The sequence below is a fragment of the Poecilia formosa genome, unplaced genomic scaffold, assembly GCF_000485575.1.
Source record: "Poecilia formosa unplaced genomic scaffold, Poecilia_formosa-5.1.2 Scaffold1175, whole genome shotgun sequence".
NCBI classification, from domain to species: Eukaryota; Metazoa; Chordata; class Actinopteri; order Cyprinodontiformes; family Poeciliidae; genus Poecilia; species Poecilia formosa.
The window spans coordinates 2,561-11,934 of NW_006801114.1; the positions used below are offsets into that span (position 1 = coordinate 2,561).

General features: G+C 44.4%; 2 long non-coding RNA genes across 2 annotated transcripts in view; both read right to left on the bottom strand.

The window, feature by feature from the left end:
• Nucleotides 1–3,316: 3,316 nt before the first annotated feature.
• LOC103132634 (uncharacterized) lies at nucleotides 3,317–4,099 on the bottom strand. The gene is made up of 2 exons (XR_001661015.1): nucleotides 3,858–4,099; nucleotides 3,317–3,653 (listed from the first exon to the last, which is right to left on the bottom strand). It is a non-coding gene; the product is annotated as an uncharacterized LOC103132634 (long non-coding RNA).
• A 3,871-nt stretch (nucleotides 4,100–7,970) lies between these two features.
• LOC103132635 (uncharacterized) overlaps nucleotides 7,971–9,374 on the bottom strand; it is a 3,544-nt gene continuing 2,140 nt past the window's right edge. Inside the window, exons 2-3 of the long non-coding RNA XR_475594.2 lie at nucleotides 9,002–9,091; nucleotides 7,971–8,317 (exon numbers count right to left, since the gene is read on the bottom strand). This is a non-coding gene — a long non-coding RNA (uncharacterized LOC103132635). The remainder of the gene's footprint in view (nucleotides 8,318–9,001; nucleotides 9,092–9,374) is intronic.

Genomic DNA, 9,374 nt, shown 5'->3' on the forward strand with positions numbered 1-9,374 from the left:
CAGGTGTCCTAAGGCGAGCTCAGGGAGGACAGAAACCTCCCGTGGAGCAGAAGGGCAAAAGCTCGCTTGATCTTGATTACTTTTTTGTATTAGTTTAATAATTAAAAGGGCGAAAGTTGCTAAAATCTGGAGCCAGCAGCCGCGGTAAGCAACGGCAACGAGCAGCTAACGGACGGACGGCGGACAAGACCCGTGTTGTAGCGGTTCCCGGAGGGCTTGGCTACGGTTTTATACACTGATCGGGAGCCCGGACAAGTCAGCTGGAGAAAGGTATTTGATACATATGTTTCACTATGAGCTCAGCGGCACAGAAGGTGAGTTTTGTCAACTTTTACCCAGTTGTTTAAACGTTACGGTTAACGTTAGCTCCTGCTAACAGGCAGCTCTACCGGACGTTATCCCTATTAAGATGTGCTGTTTGGGTGTAACTGTCCAACGTACAATATCATTTCTTTATTTTTCATCATACTATGTGTGTGTTTATTCATATGTTGTGTGGGTGTTTACTGTCGCTGTCGTCAGAGACCGACGGGGGTGGGGGGAGTTGAGGCTACGGCTCGGGGTTTTAGCTCCTAAGCATGACGCAGCATAATTGGCGTCATGGTTAAACAGTAGCGTAGCGCTGCTTCAGAGATCTGACAGTTCAGTCTCAAAGTTGTTGCTTTGAAAGTACAAACAACCATGCATGTCCCTGGTGGTCCCGTGTAATTTCGCCTCATTACCTTTTGCGAGCATCTTGGGGTGGGGGGGCTGGTGCGGCGGTGCTTGCTTGCTTGCAGCGGTGTGCACCGGCTCCGGGCTGCTCGCTCGTCGACATAATTCGCTCTTCGGGCTGAATAGATAAGTAGTTCCATGTAAACAACTCAGGGAGGACTTCTTTATTTGCAATCCGTGACTCCGGTGTTATTGCACTGACCCGGAGTGGCATGGGAGCCAGGGGCTTAATGCTTTGCAGCGTTAGCTTTCCCGTTAGCTTTAACTGTTTACAAGCCGCCATCTTCTCAGCCCTCGTAGGCCCAACCTGCTCTGGTATGGGCACAAACTCCTCCTCCATTCAAAGTAAGGGAGGCAACAAGGAAGGGTTGTGTTCAAGCCCATGGGACATTAGAGACTTGTAGCTTTACTAAAGTAGTGCTATTATACTGACCTTGTTCTACATTTACTCTGAAATAAAACCAGAAATATGTCCCATTGTGTTGTTGTGGCCTGGGGCTTTGCATTATGTTACGTTTCATAGTCAAAGGTAAGTGAATGTGATAGGAAATCCTTTGCTCTTATGTACTCGAACGTACCTTACGTCTGAGGTAACCAATTATATGGATCTCCGGTCATTCTTTGTGACTGCGGGCAGACTTGAATGCAGAAGAAAGGAAACAATGGATGATGATGAAACAATATTAATGGTAAAATAAAGACTGACATTTCCCTCAGCACGGTGAATAAGCACCCTCCTGGTTCAATACTTTGAGTAAGTAATGCAATGTTCTGGCCTACTTTACAGTAACATCCAACTGGACCAGAATGACAGGTCTCTCTCTTTGATGCATGTGGCTCCGCAAGCCAAGGACCTCATTTGTTTATGTTATTTGTTGATGCAGCCATATTGGAAAATGCTTCTCTGCATCCCTCTGCCGGTTCTCCTGAAGGTCCAGCCATGGATTTCTCCTGCTCTTCTGTTAACCTGTTTTCTTCCTCCTTGGTTTATTAGGAGGGAGTACAGGCCAGAAATCTACCCTTGTGAAAGTCCTTGTTTTTATAAAGGTAAGTGTTGATGGGTCATTGATGTATTAGGATTTCCACTAAGCTAAATTAAAACTTCAAAATGTATATCCATCACAACTAATTAAACAGTGTAATGTTGTGCATACAGAAATCATAATTCCACATCTATATAAGACCTCTTCGGGGGCTTCCCATCAATATAATTTGGCTGTGGTTGTCAACAAATAAGGTGTTTTCCATGACACACTAAACACCTACTTTATAAATTTCCACTTATTTAAGATGATTAGAAACACATTCTTGAACTTATGTTATTATCTGCCAGTCACGAGAGTCTTCATCCTAATTAACCTCTCAAATTCCTGTGTGACTGACTCGACCTCTGCTCGTCTTCACCATCTCATCTTGTGTGTTATAGACAAGTACCTATCAATTAAGGTTAATGTAATAGGGGTTAACACTTGTGCTCCAGAAGCCAGATACTCTACTTCAATACAATAAACATGCTTTATAATCAGTCACACCACATGATTTATACAATAATAGTAGGCCAGGTATAGGTCAATCCTCTCAACGCATGGAAATACTGATACTTTCAATTACTGGGCATTTCAGAGTGTCAACTCTGGTGTAACACACCAATTTGATTTGCTTAAAACTGGTGCAATTTTGACCTTCTCGGGGACACTTTGACGTGTCCTTCACCAAAGTAGATGGTACAGGTGATTGCTTTATTTCTGACTCTGTTTAGAATCAATGAGTACATGTTCTACCTCCCAAAGTGGGCACATTAATGTAATCATATCAATTCAGTTCAAACCTTAGGAGGCTCTCCTTAGTTGAGAAGGTAATAGTGATCTGTAAGCTTCCCTTCTCACATTCCTTGCTTCTACAAAGAAAGTGCTGATGCAGTCAACATCCTTTTTAATGTCCTGACAACATTAAGCCTTCTGAGCACTAACACTGCTTTGAACTGTTCATGAGGCAGTGAGGGAGTTATTTAGTAAATTCATTCTTTCAAGGAGACTTAACATGTGCATTCTACTTAACACCACTGAATCTGGGGTTAATTTTCCACTGAATGCATGTCTGGATTCTGCTCCTGACATATGTGCTGACTTGCCGCCTCTCTGCATTGGAAATTGACGGTGCCAGGGCCCTGGTTGCAGCTCCTTGCTCTGGCCTCTCTGTCTCGTTCCCCTGCTCTGCTGCCATCACTCAGTTCGAGCGGTCCTTTGGCTTCGGTCTCTCATCTCTCGTCATCTTGACTCTGTAGTGTCGTTTCAACCTTGATGTCATTCTAAACATTAGCCAGCAGTCGCCTTGTGTACTGCTGTCCCCGCCTCCCTAGTGGACTGCCCAGCCAGTTAAACCCCAGCTAATAAAGCTGACTCCATAATAGAGCGGGGTTTGAGGTGGGTTCATTCTTACTGGGTTCCAAGATGGCTGCTACAAGGACACGTCCATAAAGTCAATAAATCTTCTGCAACAAAGGAACATATACCTCTAAAATACTCTAACGTTACAAACACCTCACTGCTTCTTAATACTTACTCATTTCCTCCCCCCTTCTGGTCCGCAATAAACTAGGACATTCAGCAACAGGATTTATTTACCTGGACAGTGCTATATAGTGAACTGATATAGCTGAAAGGCTAGACACCAAAGTAACACACAGACACTCTGATGCTACTTTTCCAACAGTCTCTTTGTTTCAATCCCTCAGTTTGGGTATCTTGGGCTGCCTCTGTCTTGAGCTCTCGATGTCCTTCTGGAGATTTCGGCCGGCGGTCGGCTCGTGGGCCATTTTCCCCAACGTCTTGGTCGGCTCTCTGGCTAGTTGAGCTCCAGTAAGCATAACCCTCCTGTAGATGATCCTAATCCTGGGTGGGCCTCCTCCTCCCTCTGATTGGGCTCCAGAATGGCTGATGCTGTTACAAACCCAGAAGGATGTTAAACATTTCACACATAAAAGGATCATGCATGCATTCTAGAACTACGACACTGCTAACACTCTGGTGCTTCTCAACAACTTCACATGCTCTCGTCTTCACAATTAAACTTTTATGTCATAAGCTGCATTCCACGCCCCTTCCACCTCGTGAAACGCAGTATGGAGCTATCCAGGGCCGTACTCCTTCCACAAATCAGACTGGTCCTTTTGTGTGACTTCTCCTACCTTGACCCCCAGTCATCAGTGGTCTTGTCGGGTAGGATTCTTGCTGTCTACCAAACTCCCCAGCCTCATCTTCCATTTCTTCCAGCAGACCAATTGTATTCATCATTTTGACCACTTGCACGTCTGTCAGAATTGACACCTATTAAACACAGCAAACAACACAGGAAAGACAAGAGAAGGTTTGATTCTGTAAACTCGCGAGGTGACCAGACAGAGACGTGCTCAGTTGCAAATCCCACTGCTCTGATGCACATCTGCTTGCTCTTCTCTTTGTTGCCTTTAGGATACCTAATCACAGTGAGCACTGTACTCCAAAAGGAGGGAAAGGCACGTTATCACGCAGTTACAGTGACAAGACTACTGCTAATTAGCAGCACAATCTACCTCATACTAGCTTGTCTGGTCCTTGACCCAGGATCAATCAGGACAAATTGTGGAGCTCCAAGGTGATGGTTAGTAGTTGTCAAAGAGGTCAGGGCAGGGCATTCTGTGAACAGCTGCTGTCTCTGCTCTTCTTAAGAGGGGCCCTAGGGGATAGGAAAGTAGAACAATTTTAATACAGGAACATTTCCTAAATGTTTAATCTCAGATCAATGTAATCTGAATAACAGACACAAATACTAGTACTATAAGGGACAAAATTATTGCCCTCTTATATGAGTCAAATAGCTTTCTGATCACCCTCACAGATTTTGTACAAATCTAGCCAATCTGATTATGTGGTACTGGATCAGCCACCTCCAATGATCATGATTCATTCTCTGTCGTTGTATGTCCCTTCCATGGCAGTAGTGTCCTCTTTTGAGCTGCAGCTCTGAATACCTGGGTTGTGAATTTAATGCCAGCCATATTTCCGCTCCGTGGCTCACTATAATGTCTCTCCGGATTTCATCCCTCCTCTCCTGGAGATTCTCGGGCTTCCCCCTCGCGACACAGCGGCTGGAGTGTAATTGACTTTCGGCCTCTGTAATGACAGGGGTTCAAAGGTGAATCGTTTAGTCCTCTAATGTTACGAGGCAGGAAATCAGCTTTAACCTTGCATTTTGCGGTCATGCTAACGCTGGGTTGATAATACATGATAAATAATAATAAATAAATAATTTCCGATTTGCACTCCTCCCAACGTTGTCCTGATTACAACGTCTCACACTGAACCACCGTACCAAAGACTGAATCTGATCAGGGTCTCTCACCAATAGCCATGTTCTCAACATCTACTGTTTAATATCAATACATTAATGCGACACAGCCCCTGGAGCCAATGTGCCCTGCGCTGTCCGTTAACCCGGTGCCCCCCCCCTCTTTAAAGTCATCCTGGTCTCTAAAATGGTAACCTCACACCTTCCTCGTCAGATCTCTCTGATGGCTTTCTGTTTTCAGAGAACCCATTATCTCCACCAGTTGATGAAGCACATGTGAGTTTAGTGTAAGTAATTTAGATGAGGTGTTAACCGGTAGATCTTTGAGCCAGAATTGAGGGGTAATCCCACTAGAACAAGAACAGCACTAACGCCCACTTCTAAGTCCAGCTTAATCAACTTTATTCACTTTTAATAATCAGTTTGATTATGATTCACCCTCAGCATTAAAGGCCCGGGTTTATAATCCACGGAATGTGCTCCTGGATTGCAATTTTAAGCTTATGGAAACTCAGACAGCACCAGGGGGAGGTTGCGCCTCAGGTGTTAGCTTTCGTTGCATGATGGAACACACATAGCATCATGGCTAAGCAGCTGCGCAGCTTTTGTATCAGAGATCCGGTTTGGCCAACCGTTCAGGTTCAAAGTGGTAGCGTTTAGTAATACGACCGGATCCATTGGGTTCCCGTGTTACTTCGCTTTATTACCTTTGCGTGGTTCCTGTGGGGGTCGGGTGTGTTGGTGGGACCATGCTCGCTCCCGGCAGCGGTGTGTACTGGTCCTGTCCGCTCCCTCGTCGCCTTAATTCGCTCCTCAGGCTGATTACAAGATCAGTTCCATGCAAATAACCTAGATAGATGCATCTATTTATAATCTGTACCTCCGGTGTTATTGGGTTTATCCGGAGTAGGGCGGAAACTATGGACTTGGTGTTAGGTAGTGTTAGCTTCACCCGCTAGCGACAATGTTTACAAGCCGCCATCTTCTCAGCCCTCGGAAGTCTGCGCATGCTCCGTAGCGGGCACAAACTCCTCCTCCACTCAACGTATCATAGGCCGTAGGAGAAGGACTAAGTTCAAGTCCATGGGACATTAGAGACTTCTAACTTATAATAGTAGTATTATTACACCGACTTGTTTTGCATTTACTCTGAAACAAAATCTGACATATGTCCTGTAATATTACTGGTAGCTTTGTGAACTGCAATTCGTTACGTTTCATGATCAAAATGAATGAACATAACAAGAAATCCTTTTTTCCTATGTCCTCAAATGTGTCACATGTCGAAAGCAACCAATCAGAATCACTTCTGCCATTCTATGCGGCTCGTCTCCGGGCCGACCCGAATGCAGACAAAGTGGAAACAATGAGTGATAATTAAACAATAATAATGGTGAATAATGACTGACACCCCCCTTTCTAGCCTACATTTGCAGTGTCCTCCAACTAGATTAGAATAAAAGATTACTCTTTAGTCCATACTACTCCATAAGCCCAGTGACCTCAGTTTTCGCTGTTCGTTTACACGGCCATATCCACGATGCTCCCCCGCATCCTTATGCTGGCTCTCCAGGGCCCAGCTATGGACCTCTCCTACCCGCCTGTCAACCTGTTTTCCTTTTTGGTTTACCAGGAGATAAATATGCTAGAAATCCAAAATGATCTCTACCCCTGCGGAGATCCTCGCTTCTGCAGGGGTTAGTGGTGGTGGATCATTTATGTATTAGGATTCCCACTAAACCAATTTAAACTTCAATACTTATCCATCACAATCAATAAACATGTGCAATGTTGTACATACAGATACCATAATTCCATATCCACTTTAAACCTCATCAGGGGTTTTCCATCAATATAATTTTGGCTGTGGTTCTATCATGTCATATGGTGCGTCCGTGACTTGTCAACAAATAAGGTGTTTTCCATGATACACTAAACACCTATTTTTGTCAATTTCTACCTATTTAAGATGCTTAAACGCATTCTTTAACTCATTCTTATTTTCTACCAGTTAGGGGAGTCTTCACCCCAATAAACTCTTTAAACTCCGTGAGTAACTGATTTGACCTGTATTCGTCCTCACCACTTCGTCAATGTGTTAAAACAAGTACTGGTTAATACAGAATGCTAGGCTGGGGGCTAACATCAGTGCACCTAATGCTAGATACTCTATTTAATTTAAGAAACCTGCTCGGTTACTATATGATTAATACAGTAGAGATGAGCCATGAGACAAGTTAATCCTTTAACGCACGAAAATATACATACATTTAATTGTGATGCATTGAGGAGTGGCAGTACAGTTTCGAATATCTTAAGCTTTCAGTGTCTCAAACTCTCAGTGTTCCTCTAAAACATCTGCCTGCTGCCTACTCATGAGCCAGGGTCCACACTCCTGACCAGTTCTCTGGCAATCTTGCCCCAGCAAGCATAACTCTTTCTGCAGGGGATCCGGGTCTGACGGGCCCCTCCTCCTTCTTAGTGGATCTTAGGATGGCTGATGCTGCGACACACCCAAGAGGATAACAAGCACTCAAAATGGACCAAGCACGTCTTCTAGTACTGAGACACTACAATACATCCTGTTGCTTCTCAACCACTTCACATGCTCTTATGTTCACAATTATGCTTTTATGTCATAAGCAGCGTCGCACGCCTCTGCCGCCTTTTGAATTGCAGTATGGAGCTGTCCTGATCATTCTCTCTCCACAATTCAGGCAGAACCTCTTGTGTGACTTCCTCAACTTTGACCCCCAGTCACCGGTGGTCCAGCAGGGTTGGAGTATTGCTGTCAGTCGGGCCCACCAGCTCCGTCTTCCATCTTTGCCAGCGGTTTGGTCTGCATCCATCATTTGGATTACCTACGTATTTGTCTAAATTGACACTTATTGAACACAGCAAGCAACATAAGAGGACAGGAGAAGGTTTGATTCTCATCTTGCGAGGTGTACAGACATAGATGTGCTTTCAGTTATAAATCTCCCGCCGCCCTGAGGCACATTTGTCTGCCCCCCTCTTTTTATTGCATTTAGGATCCCTAACCACGGAGAGCACTGAAACTCTAAGGGTGGGGTACAGGCACTTCATCATACAGTCACAATGCAAGATTACCACTTACTAATAACATAGTCTATCTCACACTGGCTTGTTTGGTCCTTGACCCAGGATCAGACAGGACAAATTGGAAAGCTCCACGGCGGTGGTTTTGTAGCATTGAAGTAGTCAAGGCAGAGCGTTCGGTGATGAGCTGCTGTCTCTGCTCTTCTCAAGGGGTGCCCTCCGGGAAAGAAAGCAGAATGATTAGCAATATAGAAACTTTTCCTATGTGTTTAATCTCACATCAATGAAATCAGAACTGCTGACATAATACCAGTACTATAAGTAACAAAATGATTGCCCTCTTATATAAATAAAATAGCCTTCTGATCAGCCCACCGAATCCGTACAAACACAGCTGATCTGATTATGTGGTATAAGAACCAACTACCTCCTACAGTCTGATTCAGTCTCTGTCCCGGTGTGTCCATCTAGGACTACTATGGCCTCTTTGAGCTGTAGAGTCTGAGGACCAAAATATGACATTATGGAGCTCTCCGACTCCTCAGTTCAGGGCTTTACTGTCATTTAACTATCTGCCGTCGTGGGCATTGTATACCTGACCATTATATCCTGAATCTAGGTGGCCCGTGGCAGCGGTTTATGTCAAACCTAACATCTAACTCTGCCGCCAGGTCGCGGGAGTCAAGTCTCTCTAACGCTGTCATAAATAAGGTTTTATTATCCAAACGTGTAAATTGTTAATCGCATGTAACCTGTTCCCCATACAACTCATAATACTGGTTATAGCTATTTTTGATTTTAATGACTTAATACCAGGGAAATCTTCTCCTTTCCCAGCAGTTTCGAATACCTAGGTTGAGAATTTACATCAGCCATATTTCCACACTGTGGTTCTTCATACCGTCTCTCCGGATTTCTTCCCCCCCTCTCCGGTGGTCTTCAGGTGTCCCCTTTCGAATACAGTGGCCCGAACGGGGCAGACTTTTGGCTTCTGGAATGACAGAGGTTTAAAGGTGGAACCAATCAGTCCTCCAATGTTATGAAGCATGGAATCAAGTTTGATCCCGCTTTGCGCCTCATGCTGAGGCTGAGTCGATTATAAATAAATAAATAATTTCTGATTTACATATCCCCTGGCATTGTCCAGTATACAATGTCTCATACTGAACCACCATACCTAAGACTAAATCAAATCAGGGTTTCTTCTCCAATAGCATGTTTTCAACACCTACTGTTTCATGTTAAAGCATAAAGTACACAGCCCCAGAGCATGG